Here is a 14,212-nt window from a genome sequence, read left to right as displayed (position 1 = left end):
CTGCCAAATTATTGTTCAATGAACAGGGAATCTTCTGCTCCTTGAAAGATGTCCCTCAGTTAATGGAAGTCATCTAAGCCTACTGTGTCACTCACTTAAGATCATGCAAAGTCACAGCATTGTAGGACTGGGGAGTCACTGTTTAATGTTGTAGTGTTACACACTTGAAGCACACTAGGGCAGGGGCTGCAGTGACCTAAGTAAGTGTTATTGTTAATTATGGGGCCCACATGCTCTCTGGGAACTCAAAATATCTGCTCCTGGAAAGGAAGCAGAAAGTATTTAACTAAGGAAAGAAACTGAAAATGTATGAAGATCATATCATAATAAACAATACTGTATGCCAGTTATTTTAAAAATGAATCTGGATGTCTTAATGTGCGCAGAGGAGCCTTGTTACCTAGGTAATTCACAGGAAAGAAGCTGTACCCACTCTAATTTTACTCGTGTCACCTGCAGACTCTCAAAGTGCTAAGTCAATTGCTCTAGGTAAGGGCTGAGAGCAGTTCTGTACTACGGGACTTAGGGCATTCCTTGTTGTAATGTATGTTTATTTTGTAGAAAAGCAAGTCAAAAAGATAATTCTCAGTATACTGTATGTAAAATATCTACATGTCATGAAGAAAAAGTGTATGCACGGTCAAGAGCAACTGCAGTCTACAAGGAAACAGGGTTAAGTTAAAACCCATATCTGTAGGTCAAGAAGGGGTTTTCAATGGAGTGGAAAGAAACAGGGAAAGAAGGTTTAGGAGACAAATAATTATCTAGTAAATTTTTGGCATGTGGACACTCAGAATAGAGTCAGTCAAATAGCTTATTTGAAGTAACGCTGGCCAGTTTTTGTTATATGAGCAGCATAGCAGCAAGGATCATTTTTACAGACCACAGGGAGGAAATTAGAAGATTACATATAAATCAACAGAATTGGAAAAACGTAATAATAGAATAACGCTGAATTCTGACAAATGCTTTTTAAAAATACATTCACGTTTTTAAATGCTTGTACCAAAGCTGCATATAAACTCACAAGCTACCAAGAGTTTGAATAAGAGACTCTGGGGCTTTACTCATAAAAATGTACTGACATGGTTGGGTCCAATTTTTTCCATTAAGTTTAATGGTAAAATCAGAATGTATACACATGCATGGTTTGAAAAGTATAATGTCCAATTTTTGGAGTCTGGTACCAACCAGCAAACAAGATTAAGAGAATGGGAATTCAACATAGGGAAAAGCACCTGGTTTTCTCCCATAAAAATGGGTGATCGTACTGTCCAAATCCAATGCTATTCTAGTGGATTGCTAGAACTATCATGTTGCATTTATTATGGCAATGCAAAAAATACACGCATTTCCTTCCTCCTAACTTTTCTTTCTTGACTGTGTTTATTTTGAAAACAAAAATGTCACAGAATGTGAAAAAGAACTGGAATAAGAGCCAAAGAATTAACTGTGGTCAGACATTTCAACTTAGCCATTTTCTACTTTTTTTAGTGTAAATGGGCTTGACCGCAAAAAAGCTAATTTGATTTTATTTACCTTAAAGGCTTCTGGGTATGAAGAGCTAGAGATCTGGGTCTGACCCAGTCATACCTTGTGAAAACATGCAGGCACATCTAAACACGGGTAGACCATCATGTTTGTAATACCCTGAGAATAAACTGGGTAGACATGAACCAGCTTTGGTCCAGAAGTGGGGGTAGCCATATTAGAGCCATTATAAATGCTGGAGTTATCCCAGTGCATCTACATAGTTTCCAGAGAAAAATGTGGTTTAAACCAACTAGGCCAGAAAACAGGCAAAACCATGGCTTCTGCACCAGTTTGTGTAGACTCACTTTGAGCAGAACATGTATATTAGATATATTATTTGTGGTGCCATCAGATTTACAGCCTTTGGTTTTTTCATATCTCTGTACTATGAAGATGGTTATGCAGCACATAAATGAGGACTTTGGCAATTACTTTCCCTGTATCTCTACAGAACTGTGTGTGTCCAAAGGGATTAGCCACTCCATCAATACTTAACTCAGTATTTTTCCAGTCCTTATGTTTTGTCAATTCTGTAAATCGTGTGAGTTGGAAGAGATCTTTAAAGGCCATCTGGTCCACTCCCGTTGCAATGCACAGGGACACCCACAGCCCCATCAGATGCTCAGAGCCCATCCCCTGACCTTGGGTATCTGCAGGGATGAGCACCACCACCTCTCTGGACAGCCTGTGCTGTTACCTCACCAACCTTATTGTAAACAACAATCTCCCCTGTTCTAGTTTGAAACCAAAACAGTAATTCAAAGACTAATCCACATGGGAAAATTGCTAGGTGATGTGCAATCCCGATCCCATGAGACATTTTTCCTTTACAGTAACTGGAAAAGATCTGAAGCTTGACGAAGTGGCAATCATATGGCAATTATTCTCAGTTCCCACGTGGGAAGCCATCAAATCTGCTAGGATTTTTCTAGAAAAGAAGCAGCCGACAGGGGTAATGACAAGGTCTATAAAATCATGAATGATGCTATTGTAGATGCTAAAGGTTTACACTGGTTTAAGAGGAAATTGGACGAGCTCAGGGAAGAGAAATCCACTGAGGGTTATTAAATCATTGAAACCACATCTGAAGCTGAAAGCGGTCAGAAACTGGGGGAGTTTGAGTGGAGAAATCATCTGTGCTTATCCTGTCCTTGCTCTTTTCCTTTAGACTTCTTAAGAGAGTGCATGGGGAAAGTCAGACATTCAGTGTAACCACTCTCCTTACATTTTTATGCAACAAAACTTGTGGAAACTGCCACTGGTTCAAGCCTTCCTGACTCTTCTGTACAGAAAGGGAAATTTAAAAAATTCTTGTATTTGACATATCATAACAGAATGGGTATTCAAACAAAAAAGCAAATAAGCAAAGCTGTTGTTTTGTAATGCTGCAGTTTCATTGGAACTGCTTTTGAAGAGCCAAAATAGGTAAACAGAAGTGCAGGCCTGCCCTTGCAGCAGTAAGCTGTGGTGTTGTTATCACTAGCTAGTATTCCTAGAGGAACCAAGGATGAAGTGCAGGCTTCCTCCTGCTCTTACCATGACTGGTGACAACGACACTGTCACCTTTGGAGGTGCACATCAGTGTCTCAGTGCAATGCCTCAACAAGGGTGAGGTCACTGCATACCCCTGTGGCACTGCAGCCAAGAGAAGAGCCAATTTAACCTCCAACTTTACCAGCTGCTTCCATAAACCAAGCCAATGAGGAATTACATTGCAGAAGTTACTTTCACTTCAAATACAATTGTGGATAGGACACAATTAAAGTTAATCCTTTGCTAGGGAGGGAAACAAATGAATTGAAACTCTAGATAGCACCAAGAAAATGTTGGCTCCAGGAAAGTACGATGGGTGGGCCAAATGCTTACCGATGCCAAAATCAAGTACAAATATTTAAAAACAAAATCATCTGGAAATTACAGGGACTGAGATAAAACAACTACTTAACATGAGATCATTTGTACCAAGATAGTAACAGAGGTGGAAAAGCCCTCATTTTATTGACTGTTCTTATTAGAGCTATAAAATGCAAATGTTGTGCACACATGTGCCTGCCATCTGCAGGGCTGGGCAGCATGCAGGCTGGCTGCACGGGCAGTCATATTTTCACATTGTGAATGATAAGAGAGCAATACAGTGGCAGAGGTGGCTCACAATATGCTCTACTGTGCAGGTGGTGTTTACAGCTAAGCACCTTTTTTGGAATGAACTCTCGAGGTCAAAATAATTCAGGCAGTCGTTTAAGCAGAGAGGCAAACAATATTAAAGTAAATATGAGGTCACTGTAACCCTCACTGTTCAGGCTGTTGTGTTTATGGCAGACTTACCAAACAGTGCAGTTCCCCTTTGGAGTCATGCAATGCACCTGCTACTTTTACAACACAAGCTCACAACTCCACAATTCTGTTTTCACATCAGTAATTCATCTGTATGCCCCTGTTGTGCTTGCAGGTTGGCTAGCCGAAAGAAAAAGCATCCAGGTTTGCATTTAATGTCATTGAAATGCATTGCATAACAGAAAAAATAGACTGAAAAATTAAATTAAGAAACAAAAATCAAGTATATTGAAAAGAAATTATTTCAAAAAAGAACACCATGTCTTTTGACAAATAGTAGTGGGTATAGAACAGTTTATACTTGTTACTACCACACTGCAAAAATACAGAGATCAGTGCTTGAGCTCAGCTTTCAGACACAGCTATGTGCAAAGATGTGCCATTCAAGTTCAACAGAAAGTTGAATTGGGATGCATCAGGTTTGATGAGAGCAGCTCTTTGCTATTGCAACTCAAGGTACATACGTGAAAATACAAGGAGTTGAAAAAAACAGAGCAGCTCAAGAGCTCCCTAAGGGAAAGGTCTCTCATTCCAAACACATGATTTAGTACTGATTTGGAGCAGTACTACACAGTGGTAACCAGAGGCTGTGTCCATTAACACTGGCCAGAATCTTTCTGGACCAGGTAATTTCGTGAATGTATTTTTAGTTTGGTTCTGTGCAGAGCTACAATCAGTGATTGCTTGTTCAGAACAGGTAGAAGGTATTCCTAGCTATTACATCTGAAATGCATCCACCTACCCAGTAATTTCTTCATGTTATTGGTTGTTATTTTATTTTATTGTCATTATCAGCATATTAATCAAACTGCCTCATAGTGCTGTTTCTCAGCAAGCAAAGCGTATTTGTGAAGCACACTGAGCACAGAAACTTTGCAGAAAACATTATTTGGGAATGCTACTTCTTGTTCTGAATCTGACAGAAAACTGAAAAGTAAAAACATAAAAATGTCAAGCTTTCACTATTATTTTAAAGAGCCAGCTGCTTATTGGTGGGAGGGACTATTCTTCACTATAACTGAGTGCAGGAAAAGACCTGACTCAGCAAAATGCAGTTATCAGTAAGGAAATAGCATATCTGCTCAAAATACTATGGTAAGACCATGCCAGATATTTTTGAATACTTACTAGAAGAAATAAGTGCATGGGAAAGATATAAGGAAGACCTTAGGGTCATTTTTTAATGGAATCAAAACCAGAATTCTATGCTGTTGAGGGTCAAATTTAGTAAACACTTTCAGTTGCTCAGTATCAGGGAACCTTTACTAATTTTCTGTCTGAAGCCATCAGAGATAAGAAAAATGCAGTCTCAGCTTTTAAATGGTGCTAGATCCTCATGGTGCAGAGAATCTCCTATTCCTTTGTAATAATAGCTACCATTCACAGGAATTAGATTTCCCAGGGTACTTCACCACTTCTCATAGAAGCACATTTACATATATATACACATATGGAAAGAAAATGAGGTATATCTGTGAAAACGCCCATTTAACACAGTTCAGTATCTCCTTCAGAGGCCCTCCTGGGGCTGCACGCAGCACAGCAGCACGGTGTGTGTGATGCACAGCCACAGGGATTTATTTCCACTCGCACGGCAATCTACTGTGAAATTTTGATTTCTTTCAGTGCTCAGTGGCTATTTCCTGCAGGAAATGATTTTTATGGGTGGTGATGATGTATGGTTGGACCACAATGCACAGATTTTTCCCTTCGCTGTGCAGGACAGCTCAGCAGCTCTGTGCCACCATCATGTCTCTTTCTTCCTTTTTGCCCCATGGACTTTAAAGAAAGCCCCAGTTTCTATATTTCTTGCCATAGGAGTATGGGGCCTTTTGGGACTGAAATTATCACTGCTACAGAAACAGGTGAAGATAAGAGGTTTCGTATTTTGGAGAGCGGAAAGTTTGGGATGGAGGTTGGGCTAAGCTCACAGATATTTTGTTCCTTGCTACTTTGCCCTTTGGTGATTTCTATGCATCATCTTTTGATTTATGACCTTGAACTTGCTCCTCAGCTCTAAGCCAGTGATGGTATGGTTCTCAGACCCCCTGGCTCAGTTGTGACAAATATACACTCCTTTAAAAAAGGATCAAATCTGCAGCCTTGCCTTTACACCAACTTACACCACCACATGTATAGGATGTGAGTATAAATAGAGCTTCACAGCAGACATATTTATATATTTGTGTACAGAGGACATTTTTAAGCTCTTCTGTTGGCTGTCACTACTTCAGTGCTGCATTATGAGTCCTATCCCAAATGCTGTGATGCTGTGACAGCAAGCAGCAGGACCGATACAGGGTATGACATCCTGTTAGTAGGGATGACAGCTGAGAACGAGGGTTGTGTTTCTGCCTGCTAACCTCAGCGTTAGGAGGCAGATACCATTGACTGAAAAGAGACAGAGTTTGGGATTAAATTGCTCACTTTTTTTTTTTTTTTGAATTTTTGTTTTTTTGTTTTAATATCTCGGGTCTGACTAACTCTCTCTGGACAACCATGTAAAAACTGCATGTTTTCTTTGCCTGATACTGATTTTAATTGCAGCTAATTAGTATTAGTCTGTTTACATACCAAGTCTAAGGATGAGAGACTGATGCTATCTGGTAGATGATACGTATTCCAGCTGCTGGAATGGTGCAGGGTTTAGAAATTAATTAAAAAATAAAAGGAATTGCTGTAGCAAAATAAGTAGTTTAAAATGCAGTTAAAATGTCACATTCATTAAATTTGAACTGAACCTATCTGAAACATAATTTCGTCATGCTCCTTTTCACCATCTGTCTGAAAACCTTAGAATATAAATCTTATCCTGGTGTTGTTAAATGGCACTTCTCGAAGCAGTGGTTTAGCTTTGAATTGCCATGCTTATTTGATAAGTCAAGACTACCAAGTAGAGTTTAAGCTCCGTATAATTGAACGCATCAAATTATATAGCCATGAAAATGGGACTTCCAACGGAAAAGGCAGCTGGCGCTCAACTGAAATAGATATGTTGGAGTAACAATTATGTACCTGATTTTAATTCTTCAAATGAGTTGTTCAGGCAGGAATTGGCAGCTCTATAGTTTTAAAGAGGTAAAGGTCAAATATCTTATTTACATGTTCCTTGGTTATTGCGCATATATCTCCAGCCAGCTTTAAGTGTAAGTAATGAACCTGAAAATATTTTAGGGGTGATTAAAGTGCGTTTAATATTAAAACATGTTAAAACACACCTATAGAATAAATAACAAGCCCCTGAAGGAAATTTAAATATTGAGCAAAGTGATTAATACTCCACACTGATGAATAATAAGGTTTTATAAAAAGTAGGCTCATGAATAAGCACTCCCTGCAATCAATCCATGTGGGTGGGCCTTGCAGCTGGAAAAAACTTAGCTGATGCCTCTTGGTCCCTGCGTGGGTGCAAAGGTTCACACACACCCACATATGGATCCAACTGCAGAACAAGGACTAACATTTCAGCCCAACTGGATAACGCCGAACAAGGTCAAATATCGCTGACCTCAATGTTTGTGAAAATGTTCGGCCAAGTACGAGACAAATCTACAGACAACAAACACAAAATTGCTCATATTCTTAATCACTTCATTAGCAAAACCAAGCAGTTTTTTGTTTTTGTTTTTACTTGCAATAGTTTAGTTATTTTAAATACATTTTACTTGCTGAGTATGGGGTGAGATATTTACACATGCTAGTAAGGAATACTGTGGAAGCCTGAAAGGTCAAAACAAGAATCTGGAGTAAAAACTGTTGTCCTTAAAAGCAATTCCTACTGGAAAAAATTATGATGATTGAGGGGTCAGTGGTGCTAGGGCAAGTACCAGATAAGCCACAAGCTATTTGAAGTAATGCTTCCTTTGATCTGCCAGGCCTTTCGGTACACAAGGAAATCCAGTGGTGTTCCAGAAGCCTTGATAATCTTCCTAATGATATGCTGGGGATGCTTAAGGTTGAGGTTAAAGAGGCCTTTCAGCGCAGCGTGATGACTGTATGTATGAGCTTGACCAAGAAAAATATCAAAAAGAGCATTTAGATTCTCTCTGCAAACAGTCCTGCTCAGACCAGTGATACTGTAGAATACCACAGGGGTTTATAAGCAAGGTGTACTGGGAAAGATAGTATAGAAGCCTTGGGGAAAACAGGAAATCCTAGAGCGGACTTGGTCAAAATGTTTGACAAGTAGTTCTCATTACAACATCACATTTTTAGTTCAGGTTTTAACACTACCTTTATACTCACTTGAAAAAAAAAGAAAAAGAAAAAGAAAAAGAAAAAGAAAGGTCATGTAATCCATCTTGGCATCACTGAGGCCTGAGGCAATTGATGATTGGTAGAAAACTGGTGCTTAGTGTGCTGCTCCTGTGGATTCCCTGGGACACTACCCTCTGCCTGCTCAGGGCAAACAGCACATCCATATCTTTTGAAACTCATAAACTGAAACAACCATGAATCTAGGTGCCTCGTTAGTTAGATGAGCTCAGGCCGTGTGTTATACACATGACCACACCACACTCAATTTGGAAGTTATGGTAACTTGCACTCCATAAAGAAGTCATCATCTGCATCACCCCACAGGCAGGGCCCTTCAGTGAGTAGCCCATGGAAACTGAGAGACAGATGATGTGTTGTAGACTCTCACGTGTATAAGGTAAGGCTTTGTCAAATGCATACTAATGAGACCTAGGAAAACTGCCTGAGATGTGCAATTGTGAGGCATGTTGTCATGCCAGGTGGTGTCACAGTTGAGCAGAGTATTGACAGAGGGAGCACGCATCAAGGATAGAGCCAGGGCATGACTTGTGATGGAAATAAGACACTGCTGGTAGCCACAGAACCCAAAGAACCCAAATGGTCCAGGTGGTTTTTAGAAACCATTCAGAGATGTGAATGGAGGCTGGAGAGCAAGGAGACTGGGAAGCAGCTGGCCCTGTATCCAGATGAAGCCAGAGCAAACTCTTCTCAGAAATGGACTGGGGCAGCTCACTTAATCCCAGCCTTTTTCCAAGTGGTTTTTCTTAACTGATCAATTGAAAAAAGAACAGTATGGGGCTTGTGGTTCCAGTACTTGATTAAGAAATAAAAAAGGCCCTTTCTTCACCTTCACTGTTGGCAGCACCTTCAACCAACCTCCAACTCTATTCCAAGTGGGACAAGCAACCCTCACATCAAGAAAGTTTAATATCCTGAAGCATAGGCTAAAGAGTACTGTTCAGATATTCTCACTTGTCCAAAGACTATTTAGTTGTTCCATGCAAAGCAAAATACCTTTAAGATGAGAAATTCCCCACCTCAGAAAACCATACATTTTAGTGGTTACGATTAGAGCGTGTCTGTGGGAGGTAAGTATTGAGTCATCTCAACCAAAGGAAAAGATATTCCAGGGGTTTTGCATTACAGGTAAGTGCTTTAATCAGTAGTCCATGGGAAATGGCTGAAACACACATTTTGAATTGCTGCTTTGGAATGTAGGTGTCCTGGCTTTGTTACCATTATTATTTATTTGGTTTTGTTCTATTTAGGGACTTGACTCATTACATTCCTGTGGGAAGTGCTAACATTTTCCAGTGAAATGACAGTGTGACATCCTGCTTTCAGCTGGCCTGTTTTTATATTTGACTGCACCTGAAAAGGACACATTTTCTTTTCTGTAAGAAAGGGTAAGTTTGAACAAATCTTCAGAGAGCTGACAGGCAGGGAATACTATGTTATGACTGCAGGCTGAGCACACTTCTCAGTGATGCTGAAGCTCAGACTCTATGTGCAGGAGTAAAGCTGTTGGCAGTTTGCAAACTTCACTGGTAGAAACTCCAAAACATAGAAAATTTAGACAACTGCAAATGTTTTGAAGGTGTCTGAAGCAGTAAATCCCTGCTATGAATGTAGCAAACCCAGAGTTTCCACCAGGCTTGTTCCAGCAAGATTTTCAGTGTGTGCTGCTCAGAATGAATACTTGGAAGTTCTAGTAAAAACAGAAAATTAAGGGAAAATATCCTTTCCTTCAGGGCTGGTGGCTTTCCTAAGATACCCTTTGGCAGATATAGCTTATTGCTAAAAACAGAAGAGAGGAAGTTCAGACATGGCCTCAAGAGCATTAAAAGAAGTTGTGAAAGGCCTGTTCTTATCCAGGGCAAACACTCCTTGTCTCACGTTAAGCAAATTTCTAAGGGCTAGCTCTATGGAAACAGTCACAGAAGTGAAGTCAAAAGTTGAGGTCATGGAAAGCACTCATCATTTATGGCCCCATCTCAGAGACCTCTGAACTACGTACACTGTCACTTTCTGACTTTAAAAATTTTCCTTGGTTTTGGACCCTTTTACAAAGCCAGGATTGCCTCAGCCCTGACCCTGCCAAGTAGCTGGGTGCGTTGTCCACTCCAGCGGGTCTCTGAAGGTAGAGGTTCCCACCTCACCCCATGAGGCCTCCAGGAAGGAAACATTCCCAGATTACATCCTGATACATGAATCTGCTCATCGGAAAGCGTGGTATTGACCACTCTCTTTATAAAGTTTGTCAAAAAGGTCAGATTCCTATTTAAAATTGAGCTTTCATAGAATCACAGAACCGTTTGAGTTGGAAGGGACCTTTGAAGGCCACCTGGTCCAACTCCCCTGCAACGAACAGCTCAATCAGGTGCTCATAGGCTGGCTAAATATAACACTGCCCTTTAAATTATCCCCACTCTAGGTTGCTGTCATCCTTGGAGCAGTTTCTTCAGTTCATAGCGTCCAAGAGTCAATACTCTCCTCTGGGAAGCATATAGAGCTCCATGTCATCCAACATCCACACACCTGTTTTTCAGAGACAGCAACTCCCCATCACCTGGAAATGTTTGTAAGTGTTTGTTTGTGTGGATGTACATGAATACAGAGATAAGTGTGTGGATGTGTTTTTTATATTTAACTATGCAAAAGTAAACTTTCTGGATGGAAGTTGATAAGAGCCAGTTGAATGTAAAGCATTGAAATGCTGACTAAAATAATAAAAAGTCCTTTTCACGTCCTCACAAAACTAGTGCCTTGTTGACAGTTAAGTCATGCAACTGATGGGAAATGGATGTATAAGGGATATGAATATAGAGAGGATTATACGAGGCACTTTAGTTGCTAGATAAAGAATCAAAATGCATTGGGCCAAATTTTGATGCTTTTTGCATAAAGAAAAAGATTCTGTTAAATTTAAAGAGGGGCAGGTTTTACTCAGGAAACAAAATGACAAAGGAAGCAGCACAGATGATGTGCACTGATGTAACATAACATGAAAGACATACAGCCCTGGCCCATGCATGCAGAAAAAAGAGCAAAGTGGAACGGTTCTGAGAGCTCTTTACTTCCGAGGATATGTGGTTATGAGGTCAGATGGAAGGTTTGGGGGCCAGGAGGCTGCCAGCATCCAATACCAGCTGAGGGTCTGAGTCACCTCGAGCCGCCACATGGCCTCTTTGTGTTTCATGGAAACCAAAATGAGCTAGGCAGAACCTCACTGGAAACCAATACTGCATCTAAGAAACGTTTTCCAAGTCAGGCCATGAACATAAAGATTCCTCTGGAAAGTACCTAGCAAAGCACTTAATACAAAGATGTACTTTCAAAAACCTCCACAGAAAGCCTTTGCAGAATTATGCTGTTGTTGTGAGCAGTCTGAGGGCAACTCCCAGAAAACTGCTCCCAGCACCTCAAGCTTCCCAATTCCCATGGAACTGACCCCTCAGAGAAGCTAGAAATAAATTGGCTATTTTCTGAGCTCCTCAGTCTTTTATTAAGCCCTGGAGAGTGAAGATCACAAAAGGAAAGACAGCTTAATTATACTGAAGCTAATGGACAATGTTTTACCAAGTTCTGTGGGGCAAGATTACTTCCTGTACTTTTAGGTATGTAAAAACGCATTGCCTAGATTAAATTAGTACTTCACTGAGTTCTGGTAATAATTATAGTAACTTGAGGTAAGTTTGAGAAGGATCAAATTTGAGTGATTCATAAATTCTAGCAATATTGATCTGCATTAGCAATTGGCCTCTGATGACACGGTTACTTAATTCTTTGTGTATTTATGGTAGATGCATTGGCTGCTTTTATGTGCTATGTGTTTCCATGCTTGTAAGTAGTATAGACTTACAGTTTATTTACACTGGGAAGTTTTGGGAAGCATGTAAATCTGAGCTAAGTAATGTGGAACAACTGTTGTGCAGTGAGTACACACAATGTCTGGTTAAGCTTCTTCCATCTGAAATACTCTGCCTGCATGTGCATTTTGGGATTTTTCTTGCTGCAGAGTAAAGAATAATTTAGTTGAATTTGGGGTTTTTGGTGTCACATTAAAAAAAAAAAAAACAACAAAACCCAAACCGTCACATTTCCACTCTACTCCATCCATCTGGTTTTTGCAAGTTGGGGCTGTTTTGCAGCACTGGGTCAGTAGGGTAGAGGAAATTCAAGCTCTGCAAGCCAAGCAGCTGCTGCACAAAGCAATGTGCCACAGAGCAGAGCTGGGGAGCAGCAGTGGATGCCAAAGGCGACTGTCCTCATCGGAAGGCAACCACTGGAATTCAGCTGGGCAGTCAGAGCCCTGTCAGACAGTGCAAATCCCAAGGACAAACAGGAGCTGCTGTGTATAGGGTCGATGCAGTAAATATGATAAAGGGGTTGAAGCTGAAAAGGAAAATGGGACTTCCCCAAGGAGAGGAGAGAAAAAGAACTAAACATATAAAAGACTTCGAAATGATGAAAGACATTAATGAAAAGTGATGGAAAAAGGGAAATCATTTGCACACAGCAGTTGACAGGTGAAAGCTGATTTCCTTTTGGGTTTCTGTTTGGGAACAGATGTGGCAGGAAGTTCCAGCAGAAAAATAATCACAGAAATCGCACCAAGAGTGCTGAGAGGTGTGGGCAGAATGGTGTCTGTCACAGAAACAAAGGCAATATTTGTTTGCTTTGAAAGAGCAATTGCTGACATACAGGACAAGAAATGTAAAACGACTCTTTGACTTGAGCCACAGACAGTTTGACATGTCTCAAAGATTGGATCAGAGCCTTTTGGATGCAAGAGGTCTCCTAAGTGAAAAGTGAACTTGCTTTGTGGCATCTCGACTGAGGTGGCTCCAGCTGAGCTTTGAGGCTCCACTGGCCTTGGAAGTTGGCTGGGTCTTCTCCCTGTGCAACAACTGGCAGTGTGCTGCCTAGTGTATGGGAATGGCTCACAACAGCCAGGGCAGTACTGAATATCTGAACGTTGAAGGAAAATTTAACTTTCCTATTTAGGGGTATTAGGAGGAGCACGGCCACCCTCTGGGACCCATCCTCACCCCTCTACCTGGAACTGAAGGTACAAAATTGAAATGGAAGTGAGGGGGGAACCCAAACAAAGCCTGCTTTACCTAAAGCCAGTGCCAAATCTCAGCTTCTCCTGGCATTTTTGTCATCAGTGCCTTAGGAACACAACCAGAGTAACACTGCATGCCCCAGTTCTCAGCTGCACCATGCTCAGCCCTGCAGGCTGCAGAGCTGCTTTAAAATCAGTTGCAAAAGCTGTAGGAATTAGTGATGACTGGGGAACAGCAAGCAGACTGTGATTGCCAAAGGGTGACATAAGGTTGGATTTTAACACTGTAAGGGAGCCCGTCTGGGTGCTTCTCACCAGCATTACATGTCTGCAGCCTCCAGTTTCAGGGCTACAGTTGTCAAACACAACCCCAAGTGTGCTCCCTAATGCTGTATGCCAGACAGGGACAGGCATAAAAACTGAGCTGGAAAATTCCCAAACACATTTGATGTAAGGTCGTATAAGAGGAGAGGAGTTTGAGCCAGTTAATAATTAATGGCACATTTTAAAAGTACAAATAGTAATCTTGTTTGTTATCATTAATTTTTACAAAATGTGATTGTATTCTACTGAGTTTACAAGGGAAATCCTCAAAGCTTTGCTTATTTTTAGGTGCCAGAAGACTCGATCTTGTTATCCTGAGCAACAATTTGTGACCCAATAAGTAATTCGCTATGATTTACACAAAAGAGTTTATATCTTCTTTGTAAATAAACATTTTTCATTATGTGTCATTAAGTCTTGAAAGCTGAACTGAGAAATATGTGGTTTAAGATGCAGTTTAAAAACCAGTGAAGATCAAAAATGAGAAATAATATGGCAATCTCTTTGGAAAGGATGCAAGTCTTCATGCTTCCAGGACGTAAGATAACCTCTAATTAATGGGAGCTAGTAAGAATTTTTCCTGTCAGCAAGTTATTCCATAATTGCCTTCTGTAAAGCTTCCTGTACTTTTCTCAGAAGCAGCTGGTATGCTTCTGCAGGAACAGTGTGATAAAATCAATAAATCCCTGATCCAGT

Source organism: Tympanuchus pallidicinctus, unplaced genomic scaffold, assembly GCF_026119805.1.
Source record: "Tympanuchus pallidicinctus isolate F22 unplaced genomic scaffold, pur_lepc_1.0 scaffold16, whole genome shotgun sequence".
Lineage (NCBI taxonomy): Eukaryota > Metazoa > Chordata > Aves > Galliformes > Phasianidae > Tympanuchus > Tympanuchus pallidicinctus.
This window is presented reverse-complemented; position numbering follows the sequence as displayed.